Below are 20,774 nucleotides of genomic sequence, written 5' to 3' on the forward strand. Positions count from 1 at the left end.
TGTCATCTCTACAGATCTGTGAGATTGCTACATTTTGAAGGTCTTTTCTGTCAATAGCCAGAAAAAAAAAAATATATATATATATATACAGATATATATATATATATATATATATTCCCTTGGAAATAGTTTCTTGCCTTACTTATTATTCTTTTACCCTTCCCAATTGAGACATAAATAATTCAAAGAGAGAGCCCTGATGCAGCTTGATCAGCTAAGGAGAAAAGAAATTCAGTCAATTCTTTTAGAAAGTAGAGAAAAACAGTTGTTGTATTTTAAGTAAAATAAATGCTTTCACTAAACATACTTGCAGTTGACAAAATGCTAGATGTTTAGGTGGCAATTATAGTTCTTTGATAAACTGTCAAATCTTGTCACAACACATGTTACAAACAAGGACAGATTTAGATGTCCTTTATGACAGCTTTGTGTAGGTTGAGAATGTTTGGCAGTTAATTTCAAACAAGGAACATATTTTTCTTTCCAGCAGTTATCTGCTTGTTTATTAGGAAGAGTTTCTTTGTGCCTTTAATCTTACTCATTTGACTCACAGTTCCAGATCGTTATTGTAACATTACCTTACCTCATTTATTTTGCTCATAATAATCATCCACAATACTTTGAGAAAATGTCCCACTGAGCTTTACATTGGTAGAAATGCTTTAAAGTTTGTTTTGTAATTTTTTACAATTAGAGTTGACTACTGTGTGCGTTTAGTGAGCTTTTAGTTGGAAATCTGTCATTTTATACAATAGATGTGAAGATAGTGATTAGGTAAAGCTGAGTGAAACAAATAGGAGAAAAGGAAAAAATTTTGTGATTCAGAAATGTCACTTTAATTCTGAGAGTATTATTGTAGACGCATAAGGATATTTTTGAAACACTTTCAAATTAAAAAAAAAAATTCTGGAGAGTTTGAAAATCCTAGCATGAAATAATAATCTTGGAATAAAAGTGATGTTACTTATGCTAAGTAATATATAATTGCAATGATAGATGAAGCAGTATATGGAGAGGTTCCATAATTAGTAAATTACAAATGAGAAATATCTCCCTAATATTTATGTGAAATATTTTCAAGTCTTCTCAAGCAGGTTTTGATGATAGATCTTTCTCTTCTTGTGTAGAATAATAGTTTCATGAAATTAGTGAAAAGATACTCATGTTAATTTTATTTTGACAAAACCATTTATGGTCCTTTGACAAGGACCATATAGCTATTCAGACCTATTTTAAAGACATTGTATTTTTTTCTTTTCAATGGTGACCAGTTAATTAATCCTCATAATAAAAATTAAGACCAATTATCCATTCACATAAGTAAAAAAATGAGTGAGGTATGGTTTGGAATGGTTCAGTGGTTCTCAGACTTGAAGGACATCAGGATCTCTAGGAAGGATTATCAGAATATACATTCCTGAGCCATGTTCCCACAGTTCTTGACCATTAGGTCTGGGGTAGAGCCACAGGCTTTGTGCTTGTACTAAGATACCACATAATGCTAATCCTGCCCTTCTGGTGACCCATTTTTGAAAGCCACTGGTTTATTTCATTGACATTTATTTTGTCATTTGGGAAAATCAAAGGTATAGTTGATTTATTTCTCTTTGGCTCATTTCTCTAGCCCTTGTGATGTGGCATTTTTATTTTGCTTCTAGATTTTCTCTCTTCTTATCCTTTTTTGCTGTGTATGATTTGGTTTTCAAATTCACATAATTCTTTAAGAACTATAAACATACACACTTCAACTTAAAATACCTATATCATGTTCCAGAAATATTTTGACAAGTACATGTAGAATATGAACTCTTACTATTTTGGGAAATTAAAAAATCCATTGGGCATTTGAATATCTAAAAACCAATTTCTACCTATGAGTCTAGTAAAAATAGGGTAAAAACTAAGAGGCTCTCCAATTTATTATACAATTCCCCTCCTTGAGCTTTTTTACAGTATTTGCCATTGAGAAAGAGCTTTTTGTCATACTCTGAAGACCGCTTGGTTGTCATTAGATACTAAGCATTGTACAGGGTAAATATTTTCCAGTTTGATTTGATGTTGCTCTTTGGGAGGAAGTCATTGTGTATCAGTTTATTAAAAAATTAAGCAAAAAACAAAAGAATATCTCCATCAAATATATGTTAGAATGAGCAAAACCTTAAGGCTTCCACATTGTTTTTCCTCAAGGATATCTTGGCTATTCTTACCCCTTCGGACTTGCACTCAAATTTTAGAATTAGCTTTCAAGTTCCACGAAAATTTTTGTTAAATTTTTATTGGAATTGCATTAAGTCTATGAATCAATTTAGGGGTGAAATTGATTTTTTAATATTGAGTTTTCTAATCCATGAACAAACTATTTCTTTCCATTTAATTACTCTTTAAAATGAAACAGTCGGTTTTTTTTTTAAGATTTTATTTATTTATTTGACAGACAGAGATCACAAGAAGGCAGAAAGGCAGGCAGAGAGACGGGGGGAGGCAGGCTCCCTGCTGAGCAGAGAGTCCAATGCGGGGCTTGATCCCAGGACCCTGGGATCATGACCTGAGCTGAAGGCAGAGGCTTAACCCATTGAGCCACCCAGGCGCCCCTGAAACAAAGTTTTTATAAATTTTTGTAGAAGTCTTTCCTTATAAATATTTCTCTATATGTTTTTTAGATATTTCCAGATACTTAATTTTTACAAGATCTGAATGGTATTTATTGAAATTGTTTTTTTCCTGTTATATAGGAATATACTTGATTATCTAAATATTGTGTCCATTATTAAAATTTATTCGTGAATTTTAGCAGTTTCTCTTTAGGCCATTATATCACCTGGAAATAAATGGCAATATGGTTCTTCTTTCTGTTCCTTGTACTTTTCCCTCATCTGGCCTTTTGTCGGTGGCTAGAATCCTCTGAAGTCAGATTGACTGTAAGTGGTAATAGTGGTCATTCTTGCCTTGTACCAAGTCTTAAAAGAAAAGATCTTTAATGTTTTACCATTATGAATGATGTTTGTGGTTGTATTTTACCAGAAAATACTAGATTAAGAAAGTCTTTTCTATTATTAGTTTGCTGAAAGTTTCTTTTTTTTTCCTCTAATCAAGAAAAGGACCTGAATTATGCCAAATGCTTTTCCTGTATCTTTTGAGATTATGATATGATTTTCTTGTGTTTAACTTCTTAATATGATAAATTACAGTGATTTATTTACTAATGTTAAGCCAACCTTACATTTATGGGATAAATCCAATTTAATCATGATATATTAGCTTTTTAATATATTGCTTGATTTAGTTAGCTAATAGTTTAATTAAAAATTTTCATGTATCTTTATGAGAGAATTTGACCCATAATTTTCTTGTCTTTACTTATTAACTTGAGAAAACAAGATTATGCTAGCTATGTACGAGTTGGAAAGCATTTCTTCTTTTTCTGTCATATGGAAGATTTGTATAAGTTAGGACATGTGGAACTGGGCCAAAATATTTTTGACTACCTACTCAATTTCTCTAATGGTTATCTGTTATATTCAGGTTATAGGTTATTGGTTATTGTCAGTATTTCTACTTTTTTTTGTCAGTTTTATTAAGTTTTTTTAAATAAAATTTCCTGTTTCATCTTAATTTTCAAATTTGCTGACTTGATGCTTTCCATAATATCCTCTTATTATATTTTTAGTACCTGTAGCAGCTTTAATATGATTCCCTTTGTCATTTCTAGTATCAAGTTTTTGTACCTATTCTCTTCCTTTTTGATCAATTCCATCAGAAGTCTATTAATTTTATCAGTCTTTCCAAAAAACTGATGTTTGAAATAGTTGATGTACTCCCCACCATCTGTTTTAAACTTTGTTGACTTTAGCATTATTTTTATTATTTTATTATTTCATTTCATCCCTTCCTTGTGTTTATTTTGGTGTTCTTTTTTTAAACTTCACAAGATGAATACTTAGCTTATTATTAATATTTAAAGTTATATTTTTTCCTCAGTATTTTGACTGAAGATTTGTGTGTATTTTTTTTTACAAAACTTTATATATATATATATATATATATATAAAGTTTTGTAAAAAAAAAAAATATATATATATATTCATTTGCAAGAGAGAGAAAGAGTATGCTTGAGAACAAGTGGTAGGGGAAGGAGAAGGACAAGCAGACTCTGCACTGAGTGTGGAGCCCAGTGGGGTGCTGGATCTCATGTCCTAAGGTCCTGATGCCAGGTGCCTCTGTGTGTAATTTTTCATAGTATTCCTATGGGTGTTCAGGAAAAAATAATTTTCAATTTTAATGGCAATTTCTTCTTTAGGCAGGGTTTACTTACAAATGTTTAGGAAATTTTGATATCTTATTTATGGCTTTTCACTTAATTGCTATTTCACATAATTAGTTCACTTAATTGCACTAGACTCAGAAAACATGCTCTAAGTTGATTTAAGTCTTTTGAAATTTGCTGAAATATTTTTGTGATCCTAAGCAGTGACTTTTTATAAATATTTCATGTGTGCTCATGTGTACTGTGGAGTGGTTAGGTACACACACATTAGATGTGTTTTGTTTGTAATGTTATTTATGTCTTCTGTATCTCTACTGATTTTTTTTTTATCTATTTCATCAAATACTAAGAGAAATATTTTAAAATTCCAACAATTACTGTTGATATATATCTGTATCTTTTATAAATCTTTTATTTTTCTGTATTTTGGGGTGTATTGGTTATCTTAAAAATTTGCTGTAACTTTTTGATGAATTGAGATACCATTTTAAAGTAAAACTGTTTTTTTTAAGTAATACCTTTTGCCTTAAATTCTATTTTGTCCTGTGGTAATATAATTATATTAGCTATCTTTTGAATAGTATTTGGTTTGTTTTCCTTTTTGTTTTAGCCTTACTGTATGTTCATGTATTAGTTGTGTTGCTAATAAATGCCATTGAGCTTCATGTCCTTTAATTTGATTTATCACTTCCTGACACAGAATGGCCAGGTATTATCATTTTCCTTTCTTCCTTTATTTTACTTCCATAATCACATTATTATTGTTGTTTATATAAACAATGTTCATTTAGGTATATCTACCTATGTATTATTCTCTTTGCCCCTCTTTTATTCTTGCATCTTAAGTTTCCATTTGGAATCACTAGCCTTCTGCCTAAAATACATCCTTACAAATTTTCAGGGTACTGTTGGTGAAAATTTCTCATTATTCTTTGGTGTGATATCTTCATTTCACCCTCATTCTTGAAAGATATTTTTGCTGTGTGTACAGTTCCATGTTGTCAGGTATTTTCTTTCAGTGCATTGAGGCCATTATTTTCCCTTTCTGGATTTTGTTGCATTTAAAACTCAGCCTACTTTGAAGTTACTCCTTTGAAGGTAATACCTTTTTCCTTCTAGTCACTTTTTAAGATTTTCCTTCCTTCCTTCTTTTCTCCTTCTCTTTTTTCTTTCTTTCTTTCTCTTTCTCTCTTTTTTTTTTTTCCCCTTTCTGATGCAGATGCACTGTTATGAGTTGAGGTATGCAATTTTTTTAAGTAGTTGCATGTTTGAGATTCATTTGTTTTCTTGAATCCTTGGATGGGTGTTTTTCCTGTGTGGTAGAAAAAAATTCTTCTTTTCTTTAAATATTAACCCTGTCTAATTCTCTCTCTTACTGCTAAAACTCTAATGAAACTTAAAACGTATCTCTCATTCAATTTTCCATGGACCTCTCTTTTATAGCTTTTTTAAAAGTGTTTTGTTTTTTTTTCCTATGCTGGATTCTGAATCCCTTCTTTTGACCTATCTTCCCGCTTACTTAATCTTTTTTTTTTTTAACTCTGGATTTATTGCGCTATAAAAACAGTAGATGGAAGTCATTTTAAAAAACATTGTTTTAAAGCAGTTTTAAGTTTAGAAAAATGAAAAGAAGGTAGAGATTGTGAGGATGTGTGGGCCTAACCTCCCTGATCATCCACACCACTCACCAGAATGGCACTTTTTTAAAAATGAAAGTTGAGCCTGTATTGACACATCGTCACTCAAACTTCGTAATTTGCCTTAGGATTCACTCTTGGTGTTGTACATACCATAGGCTTGGACAAACACATAATGACACATATCCATCATGATAATATCATAAAGAATATTTTCATTACCCCCAAATCTTCAGTATTTTGCCCATTTGTCTCTCTTCTCCTCCCTCGCAACAGACGACCAGTGATCTTTTTAGTGTCTCCACGGTTTCGCCTTTTCCAGATTGTCATATTGTTGGAATCGTACAGTACACAGACTTTTTAGATTGCCTTCTTTCACTTAATAATATGTGTTTAGATTTTCTTCACATATAGCTCAATTCTTCACAAATAGCTCATTTCTTTTTGGTGTTAAACAATATTCCATTGCTGGGATAGATCACAGTCTATGTATCCATTCATCTACTGAAGGACATTTTGGTTCCTTCCATGCTTTGGCAATTATGAATAAATCTGCTATAAACATCCATGTGGAGGTTTTCGTGTAGGCATAAAGTTTCAGCTCCTTAGAGTAAATACCAGGGAGTGTGATTTCTGGGTCATATGGTACGAGTGGGTTGAGTTTTATAAGAAACTGCCAAACTGTCTTCCAAAGTGGCTGTACCATTTTGCATTCCCACCATCAATGCATCAAAGTTCCTATTGCTCCACTTCACCAGCATCTGGTATTGCCAGTGTTTTAAATTTTGGCCACTCTAAAGGGTACATATATCTATTGAGTTTAATTTTAGTTATTGTATTTCTCCTTTGAAAACATTTGTTTAGTTTTGTTTTCAATTCTAAAGGGGCGGTTTTTAGAGTTTTGTTCTTGAAACTATCTTCACACTTGTTCTTATATCAATCTAATTTTTTAAACCTAGTAAAATGGATGTGTCATAGATGTATCTGGTAACTCCAGTGTATGAGGTTTTTGGAATCTATATCTGCTATATTTCTCGCTCATGTTGGCTTTTTTATTTGGTACTTGCTTATGTTTATCATGTACCCTCATGACATGTGAAATTTTATATGAAGAAATTCCTTGAGTCTGGAATGAAAATTTCTTCTTCCGGAAAGAATTTGTTTTTGACTCCTGCATGGAGCTGCTGGTAGTCTGGGGCCACCTGAAACCACATGCAGCATTCAGGCTTCCCTGGACTAGCCAGGGGATATAACAACTTCTCAGGAATCCCCTCCTCCAAATCCTTTCCCCTATCTTTCTGACAGTATTCTCTGCTGTCTGTTCTACTCACAACAAGTCATCCCTCTCTGCTGTGAACTGTTGTGGCAGATTTACTTCTGGTTCACCATTATTCTGAAGATAGTAAACTTTTGGCTCTCAATTTAATGAGTATAAGGTCTCCTATGAGACTCCTCTCCTTGGGCAGACCCTGGGCCTTAACTTCTTCCATCACTCTTGACCCATGAAGTAATGAAACAGAAACCTACAATAATGACAGCTAGTCTTAGCTCTTAGTTCCAGAATTTAGGATGAGTCTGTGCTCAGATTCTCTCCCTGAGGGCGGAATGGTAGAGGCAGCAAGCAGCCACTGTCACTGGCAGAGAACACGTGTCCCTGGGGAGAAGCCATCTCAGGAAGATCAGTTGTAGCAGAAGCAGCACCATGGTAGCTGAAGAAGGGACTGGAGTGGACAAATCCCCTGCAGAATCTTGTATAAGTAACAGAAACCTGTAGGTCTGAACAAGTATCAGAAATAGCTGTTGGATGCTTTCAGACAGGGCTAATTTTTGGAATTAGCTAGCAGAGGCTTGTGACATTGTAGTTAGATTTAGAGTTCCAAAGTGGATTCCCCATGTCTGCTAAGACCTTTAAAATCAAGGTCATAATTACATTTCTGATCAACTCAAAATTGTTGGTAAGAGAGACTGAAGGCTTATAATGAATGTATATCCTATATAGTAACTTCTAGTAATTTATTTTTTTAAATGTTACTTGCAATTGTTGACTTTAGCAGTTTACTTCACCAACAGTCACTTTTTGTGTAAATACATTCTGCTTCATATCCTTATATGTTAATTTACTTCTTATCAATTCAATTCATGAGCTCTCATTTCAAATAAACTACAATGAAAAACAAGAAACAGCTTATTAGTGTCAATCTGTTTTTTTCTTCCTTTCATAGACATAAGAAAGGAGATTTTGCCAGTGGATAAATGAATTTATGACAATAAGCTATTATTTTATTTCTTGAAAATTGTATATATTTTTAAAGCAATGTTTTATTTTCATTAACATTGGAGGGTCCTGCTCTGTGTTTGGAGCCTAGAAAAATAGTGATTAATGATGTTTCCCAGTATGAGGAGTAGAATGGAAATGGTTGATTTCTCATTTTCTATATATTCAATCTAACTGCAGGGAGGCAGTCTGAGGTTAAGAATTTGCATAGAGGTTCTGGTGCCAGACTGCCTGGGTGTGAATCCTACCTCAATAGCTTCATAGCTGGGTGGCTCTGGACAAATTATTTGACATGTCTTTACCAAAGTTTCCTCTTCTACAAAATGGATAACAACAATAGTTCCAACTTCTCAAAACCGTGAGGCTTAAATAAGTAGAAGAAATATAAACCATTAATAATAGTGCCTTATATACTATATGTATATCACATGTACTTTATAAATATTAGCTGTTTATATATATAGGATATAGATAGATGTTGAAAATTTTGAAAAGGGATAGCAGAAATGGTCTATGTGGAGACCTGTTCCAGATTCTTCTTCTTGCTATTTATCTTCCTGGAGGGACAAGACCAGTGTGGCAGAACTCGCAAATTATTGCTTATCCCTCTCTTCTCCCATGGGATTACAGTGACCTGTGATGAGAGGGTCACATGCCGAAGGTATGCCTCTTCAAATAGTGCATAGTTCCCCCTGACTCCTTGAACTAGATTGAGTCTTTACCCATGAATTGTGTCAGGTGAAAGCCAGGAAGTCACTGTCTTTTTAATATATCTTTATGACACCAGGCTCCCTCCATCTATAACAATAGATTAAGGTCCCTGAAAAAAAGTTTTGTCATATGGCCATGCAGAAAATTATTGGTTAACTAAAAGAGAATGGTTTCTCATTTTCCTTAGGTTAACAGGGATTAAGCATATTTTAACTATAGATCATAAACTCTTTTGATTATTTTAATATTTAATCCATAGAACTATATATTCGGTCTCCATTTTTAGTACACTACATAGCATAAATGGTGATTGGGAAACATGATCTTTCTATCTTGAGATTCTATGATAGTAGACTATTTCTCTCAGCAAGACATCACTGAAGTGTCTTGAACAAGGGAAAATATGCCTCGTGTATAAATATCTCCAGGGAAGGAAATTCCACAGACCCTTTTGATGATTTGCTCTTTCTAAAAATATAACTCATTTGGGAAATTCTATTATATCTCACTTAAGTCTTCTCTCCTAAAGTTTAATCTCATTCTTGCTTATTCATTCTTCAGTAAAGATGAAGAGCTGCTGATATCAACCTCTTCATATACTTGAGAACTATTATTAAAAGATTCCTTTGCTGAATAATCTCGTTTTGTCAAGGCCTTCATTAGAGTTTCTATTTTTATTGCCTTTGATCATTTCTACTGCTGTCTACATCTCTCTTTTAAATTTCTAAATCTAAATAATTGGTGCTCATGTGGGTCCGACCAACCTAAGTATTACACTAGTTATGTCACCTCACATTCCTAATGCTTAACTACTGTTCATACATCCCAGTATCACACTTACTTTTTTTTAAAAATATTTTTATTTATTTATTTGACAGACAGATCACAAGTAGGCAGAGAGACAGGCAGAGAAAGAGGAGGAAGCAGGCTCCCTGCTGAGCAGAGAGCCGGATGTGGGGCTCAATCCCAGGACCCTGGGATCATGACCTGAGCTGAAGGTAGAGGCTTTAACCCACTGAGCCACCCAGGTGCCCCCACACTTACTTTTTTAAGAACAGTAAAAGCATCTCAAGGGAGCTGGTACATTATCTCTGACCATATATTTGTGTCACAGGTAAACTAAGGCCATTTGAAAACAAGCACCCTCCCTTCACAGACACACACAAAGAGTGTATCTTAATTATAATTTTTTTCTAATTAAAGAAGTTCTTTAACAGTTGTTAGAAAAAAATAGCACTATGTTCCAGAGCTACTTGGAGTTAATTATGGTTTATTACACATTGAAGGAAAAAAAAATCACAGGTTGCAAAAGAAAAAATGAATAGAAGTGATTTTTAGCAATTAATTGAATTATATATTTTTTGAAAACTCAGTGTGTCTGAAATAAATAAACAGATCTTGGACTGAATTGTTAGATTTCACCAGTGGTATATTTCTAACCTTTCTACTTTAAATGTGGATTGTAGGCACAGTGTTTGTATTTGAAGTCTGCATCTGTCATTAGAATAGTTAAATAAAATTGAGATAATTATGTTATAAAACTGGAACCAAAATTGGCAGGGTAACTCAATGAAATTTAATATTTTCTTGATCATTTTATTAGCTCTTAGATTATTTCTTGAATTTGTGATTAATTCAAAGAGTACATGGCACAGATTGTTTTCTTATTTTAACTCTGTTTGCATGGTAGGTTTATGATGTTGTTTTGTTGAGTGACAGAATTTTACTTGCTTCTTTCACTTCAGTCTTTGTGTGTTTAAAGAGCTTTTACCACTTTTATTGTTTTTTAAAGATTTTATGTATTTATTTGAGAGAGAGATCACAAGCAGGAGGGGCAGAGGGAGAAGCACATTCCCCGCTCAGCAGGAAGCCCAGTGCGGACTCAATCCCAGGACCTTGGGATCATGACCCGAGCCAAAGGTAAATGCCCAACCAACTGAGCCACCCAGGCGCTTGAGTTTTTACCACTTTTAAAAAACATTGCAATCAGAGAAGATTTTCATTAAATTCTTCTTTCCATAGTTACTCTCTTGTTTTACTGATGAAATCTTTGCTTACTTTTCTTTGGGAGGTTTAGATTATAGCTAACCATTTATAGCATATTCATAATTTATTTATGACTCAAAGAAGACCAAAAAAGACCAAATTTATGACCAAAGTGAGACTGGAAATTAGTGAAACTCAACATTTGAAAGGTTCCATATGTTGGGATATGCTCAGATTATTATTTTTTCCCTATAACTAAGTTACAAATCACTGAGATGTAACTTATGTGCAAGCACTGTATGGGATTTCATGAATATTTAGTGCTTTGTTTCTATTTCTAAGTCTGTGAAGTTTCATAAATCAGCAGTGTTTTTGCTTGGTTGCTACATAGCTGTGATTTTGGTGCTGTCTCTTCTCTATTATAAAGGCTGAGTTTCATATGATTTGCATATGAAAATAATTTCTGGTAGGTAAGAAAAATTATGTTGGTTCAATATCAAGGGTTATGATTTCAATATAAGCAGGAAATACACATTTAAATTTCACCTTCAATCTCTAATTCCTTTATGTTGTTTATAGGTTCATAAATAGTGATATCTTAAGAATCTCTTTCTAGTTTCATGACCCAAAATCCAAACTATTACCAAATATTTTCTGTCTGAAAGCTCCACTGGCAATGTTTCCTCAGACTCTGTAAGTGTGAATATAGGCCCTCTGCTATGTATTGGGGTGTCATGTGTTATATAAACCAGTGATTTCCAAAAGACCAATCATCAGTGTCATCTGGATTATTTTCTGAAAATGCAGATTTCCAGACTCAACCTCAGGACATTTTTTTTTTCCTTTACTTTGTAGCATTAAAGCAGTGATTCTCAACCTTGGCCGCATGTTATAATCCCCTGGGAGCTAAAAAACATGACAAAACTATACAAAACAAAAAAAAACCCTGATACTTCAGCTCCATCCTCAGAGATCCTGCTGTGATTGGCTTTGGGTCACCCTAAGTCCAACTGGAACCCTGAGAGCTTTTCAGGCTGATGTCACTTTTGAGAACCACTGTTCTAAACAATGCATTTCTTAATTAGAAATAATGGCATTCAGTGGTGCCTGGGTGGCTCAGTGGGTTAAAGCCTCTGCCTTTTGCTCCGGTTGTGCTCCCAGGGTCCTGGGATCGAGCCCTGCATCGGGCTCTCTGCTCGGTGGGGAGACTGCTTCCCCCTGTCTCTCTGCCTACTTGTGATCTCTGTCTGTCAAATAAATAAATAAAAGATCTTTAAAAAAAAAAAAAAAGAAGCAATGGTATTCAGAGTTTCTTACGGTGAATATGGATTTGGTTTATAATCTTATTATTTCATTACCATCTTCAAATATTTCTCTTTTTTTGTTTCTAAAGTTAGACTGATAACCCCTGGGAGAATCAGAAGCTGATACTTCTAGCCAAATTCTAGTATGAAGGATGTCTGAGCCTATTCACCTCAGCAGGAGAAATAGAATAACTTGTTTGAAAAGTACTATAAAAGCTGGATTGCCTTCTTCCCACCAGGTGGAGAACCTACAGATGGGAAGATCAGGGATGGCAGAGTTAATAAATTGATTTTGCTGTGCCCAGGACAACCAAAGGCCTACTTTAGCTTGAGCTGGCTCCTTGAGCTTTGGTAATGACAGCTAACATTTATTGAGTCCTTACTCTATGCTAGATACTTAGAAATCCTCACCATAGCGCCCTGCCATTTTACAGGACAGGAGATAGTAGGCACATGGAAGTTGAATAATTTTCCCAGAATCACAGTTATTGTGCAGGAAGAGCTGGATTTGAGTCTGACTCCAGGGCCCTCTTGGCTGCCTTTAATGCCACCTTGACTAATTAGCTAGACCACAATATGGTATGATAGATATGAATGAAGGGTGTGTAAGCGGATTGTAGTCTGATCTCATATAAGCAATGTAACACGTACAACTTACTTGACTTCTCTCACCTTTAATTATCCCATGTGTAAAATGGGTAATAATATTTTCTTCACAGGGTTATTATGAAGCCTTTAAATAAAAGGCTAGCTTGGTATCTGGATTATAGAAGTACTCAGGAAATAACCTCTGTTTTTATAAATCAGCACAGTTTTTACAAGTCCAAAAACATAGAAATGTCAGATTTGGACCCATTACCATTCTTTTTGGGTGTAGGCTAGATGATCGTTCCACTGAGCTGATAGTTTCACTGAGTGGAGGTTTATTCCAACCCTGAAATTCTCTCATTTTCATGAATTGTATCATTCACCCAAATGCATCATCTTTTTTTTTTTTTTTAATTTATTTGACAGACAGAGATCACAAGTAGGCAGAGAAGCAGGCAGAGAAAGAGAGAGAGGAGGAAGCAGGCTCCCTGCTGAGCAGAGAGCCCGATGCGGCGCTCAATCCCAGGACCCTGAGATCATGACCTGAGCCGAAGGCAGAGGCTTCAACCCACTGAGCCACCCAGGCGCCCCTGCATCATCTTTATTTGGAAAAATTCCTCTGGTCCTGTCATTATGGTTAATCTTTTTTTGTGTGTGTGTTAAATAGAACTTATTTTTTCATTGATGTGTGGAAGAAAAGCAAAGCTTCATTCTTATGAAATATACTACTTTAAGCACTGAATAGAAGCCTCTTCCTGTAGAATTAACACAGTAGCTCACTTGAAATTCCCATAACATGGTGCCACATAATATTACTGAAATGGGAATCAGAGTAGTTGGAATTCTAATCTTCCTGGTCTTCTTCCTTTTCTAAGTACTGAGCAATTTTAGGCATGCTTGCTTAACCGTCTAGGTGTTTGGTTGTCTTACCTGTAAAATTTAGAAGTGGTATTATTTCATAGTGATGATTTCTTCTCACTCTAATATTATCTGATTCTGGATATTAAAAAATAGCGGCAAAGACATATTTATATATGTGAACTGTATATATAATGGGAAGTGCAGTTCTCACCCACCAGTTCATCTTTTTAGTTCCAACAATTTCTTCCTTATTCTGAGCTCATCTGTCAAAACGAAGAAGGAGGATTCTATGATTTCCCAATTTTTATGATTTTATTAATTATTTCTCCATTGTCAGCCATTTGCCAAAAATGCAACAGCCCTAGTAGACATTGCTTCCTCGGTTAGAGTTCTAACAACTCCTAGTAAATTACTTTATCTTCTATCATTTAATATTTTTATTACATGATTACAGTATTTCTCAAGTGTAATTCTTGGATATATGTTCGATCACACAGACAATGAAAATCTTTCCTAGCTCACGCACATACACACACATATAGAAAAGTTGAATTAGTGGAAATAGTTTTAAACCTCTTATACCTGGTACCATTTATTTGTATTAGAACAAAATATGACAGTATCCTACTTAACACAGGTTTATGCTATAACATAGTGCTTCTCAAACTAACTGTGGAGAAAAGATTGTTCTTTTTGTTTTTTAAAAATATTCAATCCATTGTAGACCAATTCTACATTCTACTTATTGTAAAATACAGTAAGTGAATTGCTAGAAAAATGGTATTTTTAGAAAGACCAAAAAACCCCCCAATTTTTAAAAATTATTTGTTGCAATAGACATAAACTTATTCTGTCAAACTGCCATGAAATTACCTCTTTCACATTTTTATTCTCAATGTCTATATGGCTCACAGACCAATAGCAAAGAGTTCATAGAAGGTATTGATCTGTGGATAAGACATTGAGTTGCACTGGTCTTCAAAAGCAAGTCTGGTTTTTTATCACTGTTGTACATTTGAAATTCTTTAGGAAAAAATAAATAAATTACAACATCTATGATGCTGTGATATTATAGGGAAAATATTCACCTCTTCATTTACAAGAAATATTTTTCCTTCTAATATCTGAATAACAATGAAATATAAACTTTAACTTTTGAACCTTAATCCCTTTGCTTCTCTCTTCCTTATTCTCAACTCGTAATATTTCTTTAAAAGACTAGGCCAGCTAGGTCAGACAATCTCCACATTTGGTGACTGGATCCTTCAGGTTTATTCCGTGGTCAAAATGTAAGGAGATATTAAGCCTCACCTGTATTTAACCTTAGTGGAAGCAAGTTGTTCAGATCCATTCCTGATAATGGCTTTTAATGACCAGGAGGAGAAAGCCTGGGGGGGAATCGAGTAACTCAGGTGTGGAGGGGATACTACCAAAAGGGCCCAGGTTTACCTGGGCCACATGCCTAATAAATCAGTGCCAGAGATTTACCCATGATTCTAATGGCAGAATCATTCTTAGTGGAAAATAATCCAAGACATTAATGACGAAGGAAATACATGGAAGATGATATGTTCCATTTATTTTAAGAAAGGATATTTCTCAAATAATAATTCTACTGGAAACCTCAAATAACAAATTAGAAATAGATATACAGTATGTATCTTTGAACAATAGTTGCTAGGTGAGTAGATTTTCCAGTCCCCAATGCAGGATTCATTTTACAATCAGCGTAAGCCTGTATTTTTGAAAATTAAAACCTTACTCATCTGTCAGAGAAAAGGATCATAACCACTGTGAGGAAATGCAAAGATCCTTTAGTGCATCCAGACTTTACTTCTAAATCTTATCCTTCACAGACTTTTCCCTACATTAAAAAAAAAAATCTTATTTATCTGCCATGGAATTTTCTGCATTACTATACAAGCAAGTTAACTTATAATGCAAAATCTCCCTTTAGAAGGACCCTGGAGAGGCATTCCTCTCTGACAATGTATTAGGATTACTGTGCTTCCCCTGAGCACATTTGTTTTCATCTTTTTCTTAGTTGTCACCTATTAGATCTGAGATTTCAATAACTTAATTAAACTTTATGGGCCTCACTTTCTCTCATTTCAAAGGCAGGGATGAAAATTTCACCCACCTTATAAGGTTGTGCTGTAGATTAAATGAGTTAACGTGAATTAAATAAATTCATATATCATAAGTGTTTAGAGCGGCTCTTGAAACATAACTACTTACAAGTGTAAGCTCTTGTAGTTGTTCCCATGCAATTGGTTGGTGATTCTTACAACTATACATGCTTTCTTTTTTGCTTTTGCTCCTAGGAATCTGCTTCTTCTAGTAGCTATTCACTATTCTTTTATTCCCTTATTCTCAATTCTTCATCAGTTTATTCTTTATCCTGCTACTTTGCATACACATCTGTAGGCTGCCTCAAATCTTTCTTTAAAATAAAGTTGTGTATCAATCAATCTGCCCATCGGTCTCCTAAAAACTGGATTAGGCACCCACCTTTTGGATAAGAATTATGTCAAGGACATTTAAAGACCCTGATTGACTTAAATCTGGTTTCCTGAACCAATCACTTAAAAGGGAGATGGAATTATTATATTTGACTTGGAAAATCATTATAACCTTGTCACCAAGGTCAGTCCTATTATAAATGCATTTTTTAAGCTCTTATTTATTTATCTGACAGAGATTGAGAGCACAAGCACGGGGAGCAGCAGATAGAGGGAAAGGGAGAAGCAGGCTCCTGCTGAGCAGAAAGCCCGATGGAGGACTTGATACCAAGACCCTAGGATCATGATCTGAGCGGAAGGCAGATGCTTAACTGACTGAGCCACCCAGGCACTCTGAGGTTAGTCCTGTAAGAGCAAGAGGGAGTGCTGGGATGGAGAATGAAGAATCAACCTCAATATTAATTACAATAGAGTATCCTAAGTAGGAGAGTATCTTCCTTATCTCTGTATCTCTGTATCCTCATTACCTCTAATGGTTTCTGTCCATTACAATACTCAATAAATGAGCAAATCATTTTCGCCTGGTTACCACATTTTCCATTTGGCAACCTGAGCAAAGAAACCTCAGTTATAACCACACAGTTCCTTTAAATGAAACTTTCATTTTCTGGAAACAAGATCTTTCTATCAAACAAAACTCGAGGATGCTTTTCATGATTTATTCCCTAGCTGATTGACTTAGTGTCATTCTTCCGGGTATACTGTGTGCTCTAACATCATCAGATCACGGAAGGTCTCTGAAACCAGCATGGCTTTCCATTCAGATATGTTTTTGAATATGACATGTTAATTCTCTATCTAGTAAAGCACTTGTTTAAATCTGGACCTAGAACTCCACCTCTCTATAGGGAGATTTTTTTTTAATTTTTCTAACTCCATTGGGCACAACTGGACATGCCAACATTTATGACCATCCATACCGGGTATATGTCCTCACTGTAATCCTCTCTATGTCGTATTTTCTTAACTTGCTGCCCAAACACTGTGTGATGGAGAAGGAGCACAGGTTTGCAATCAGGCAAAACTAGGTTGGGTTATTTTTAGCTATGTAACTAAGCTCTGTTACTTAACTTTGCTGAGAGTGAGGCTACTTGTTTTGAAATGAAGATAGTAAAGTCCGTCTCATGAAGTGGTTGTGAAGATTAAATTAGGTGATATATATAAAGGTCAAGCACATAATTGATGCTCAGTAGATAAATAATGGAATAGACTCTTAATAACTAAATGTGTTTAGCATTACTGGAGGAGTTTGAAAAAGTGAAGATCATGTAACAGATTCATGACGGTAGGCTAAAACTCAATATGAACTTTGATTTGAGGCATTTGAGTCTTTAGAATTAAATTTCTTTTAGGGTTGTAAATATGGAAAGTGTGAACTGTAATTTTAACTTCGTCCTAAATAACATTTAGCATAGATCTTGTATTAATAGACACTGACTAATGATTTTGATGAGTGATCAGTAGACAATTCACCTCCGATCTTCACATTTCCTTGAGGTTCTATCACAGAATCAAATTTAAGAATGATTAGCATGGTATTAGAGCAGTGGTGTCCAAAACCTCACCATAAGAATCAGTTTCCAGATGAGGCTATTCTTGAAAGACTTAATTTAAGCTTTTCCACTTAGCATTTAATGTGACTTATTTTGTACAATGACAAAGCTGCAGGTGTTAACAAAATCTAAGTGTTTAAAAATGTGCTTGTGGTATATTTAAAGTGACCAAAATAACTTTTTTTAAGATTCAAAAATAAACTGTTGACATAAATCACAGAAATACCACTGCTTAAGAAACAAGATTTGTCACATTTGGTCTTTTTCACTGAGAATTAAAGGTTTTCCGTAATCGAGCCCCAGTTTACCTTCTAGACACCTCCAGCACCCACTCCCTTCCTAGACCCTCTACGGTCCAGTCTTTAGATGAAATGTTTCCATGTCTGCCTTTAATTCTTCCTTAGCCTCTGATATATTTTAGTGTAGAGACATGTCTTTTCCATTTTTTAAAAATTCCAGTTCAAATTGAGGCTCAGGACTTGGTAGGTGGTAGACACTCAAGACACATTTGATTAGTGGTGGGTGATCCAAAGATGTGGAGAAATCGGGTATATCCAGTCTTTCCTGAAATGGACGGAGGGCCTCGTGGGAAGGCCAGTGCCTGGAGTTGTTAGAGTTGATGCCTGGTCTCCCAGGCCAGTAACAAAAGCTATGCTCGAACCTTCCTGGTAGTGTGCTTGATGCATAATGAGCGCATTCTGAGTGGCAGGGGAACCTTGATTCACAGACTTGGCCCAGACACAGTGGATGAGAGTCAAAAGGAAAAGGCAGTTTTGAATGAATCACAAGGCATAACACATCCTTCAGCCCAGATCTTCTCTCCTCAACTCCTTCTTTCCTCAGTTTTGTGGCAGAGTCCGCGCAGAGTTCTCTTTAGTGAAAAGAAATAGAACTGAGAGCCACCAAGTAACTGGTGAGCAATTAGTCCTTTTAGTCAGCAAGGCAGAAGGGCAGCACAGTTGGAAAGCTGAATGGGAAGAAGAGGATGCTTAAAAAAGTACTGGCATCCTTGTCTCCCTGATTCCCCACACTTCCAAACTACTGATCCTAAAGAAATTTCTAGAATCTTGGCTCTTCCTTAGAGAAACAAGGGAACAGCATTTAAAGTACCTTATAACTCCTGAGAAGAGATTATTTCTCTGTAGGGTCCCTCAGATGGAAGAAACCAAATGTGACATTTCACAATATGGGAAGGGGGAGGCTCCTCTCTAATTGAGAAAACATTTCTATTCACAGTCTTTAGACTGAGATTTAGACTATGCTATTCCCAAATTAACATCTGTTCTTGGTAAAGATAGCATGGCTAAATTCCATTATTTAAAGGATATGGCATGCTTCCATTTTACCATGGTTGGTCTATGGAGAGAGAAATACAATTAGGAACTTTCACAACCTTGTGATTACACCAACTATTCTTTTTACATGGGATAACTTATTCCTCCATTGCCTCCAGAGGAAACCTGAAAAACTGAGCATTAGTCTTAAAATATTGAGTCATCAATATGAGTATTGAGAAATACTCAATATTGAGTACTGAGAAACCAACATTTAGTAAGTTCACATCCCTCATCTATAGTACTAACTCTCCCTATCAATATCCTGTAGAATTAGGCTCAAAAATAAATATCATGACCCTTGTAAATCAAAAGAAAATATTTTTCTTTGCATAGCTAAGTGGTAAGGTGCTAATTTTCAACCCAGTGATGCACACGTGAAGACCATATGAGTTGCTTTCCCTGATTTTGGTCAAATATTGCCCATCTTTTAAAACCTAATTTAAGTTCTACATGTTTGCCCTTCCTACACTGCCTCCCCCGCATTTATTAAGTTTTCTTAAGTCCCAATAGTGCCTTTTTTAACCTCTGAATTTGAAACATTGTTATCACTACTTCAATTTATGCATTTGACAAAGGCTAAATGACCCATGATCTGATTGCTCTGTCTTTTGTTAAAAACTTAGTCCCCTTAACCCCTGTTCATACTTGATTGAATTAGCCATACTTAGCTCCAGAAGCTAGAAATTTGGGAGCTCTAGTCTGTGGAGTTTCAAGATCATTTTTTTAAAGGAATAAATGAACATTTGGCAGGAAGTGCCTGTCATAAACACCATACTGAGTACATTCCAGTGGAAAATTTTCAATGGTGAACATTAGTTACTAGGTTTTTTTGCATGGAACTCTACACTTTCTATGAATCTTTGTGTTTGTTTATTTCTTTTTTAAAAATTTGTATTAAATATTGTTGAAATTTTGAAAAGTATGAAAAAGTTTAAAGAGTGGGAAAAATTGTCACTCAAAATCCTACTACTCATTTTAGCATATTTTTTGCATTTTTGTAACATATTTGAGACTTTACATACAGTTTCATGCCTGCTTTTGCACTTTACATTACATGAAGGTTTTCCTTAGTCATTTAAAACACTTAGCAAAGGGCACCTGGGTGGCTCAGTTGATTAAGCATCTGCCTTCAGCTCAGGTCATGATCCCAGGGGCCTGGGACCAAGGCCTGGATCAGGCTTCCTGCTCAGTAGGATGTCACCTTCTCTTTCTTTTCTCCCTTTGCCTCTCCTCCTGCTTGTGCTTGTGCTCTCTCTCATTCAAATAAATAAAATCTTTAAAAAAAAAAAAAGAAAAAAACCCACCTAGCAAGCATAATTTTTAGCAAAAATTGATATTTCTCTTCCCTATTCTCATTATATGAGTAATTCATGTTATTATAGAAATTTCAAATAATGTGTAAGTATCTATATCAACAGTAATTCCACCACACAAATAAATGCAGGAAATTTAGTGTATATCCTTCCAAATTTTTGCCTGTTTAACACAAACCTGTATGCATATGTCTTATAAATATGCAACATGGGGATCACATTTTGTATTTGGCTTAGCAACATATATTTACCTCTTAATACATTTTGGATATCATACCATCTATCATCTATCTACCTGTTGTTTACTCTGTTAAATAGCTGCATGGTATTCTATTACAAAAATAATTTTAATGACTATACAAAGTTCCATTGAATAGTTATGCTATATAACCTTTCCTCTCTACCCAATCTCCCTCCCCTATT

Source organism: Neovison vison, chromosome 4 (assembly GCF_020171115.1).
Source record: "Neovison vison isolate M4711 chromosome 4, ASM_NN_V1, whole genome shotgun sequence".
In the NCBI taxonomy this organism is placed as follows: Eukaryota; Metazoa; Chordata; class Mammalia; order Carnivora; family Mustelidae; genus Neogale; species Neogale vison.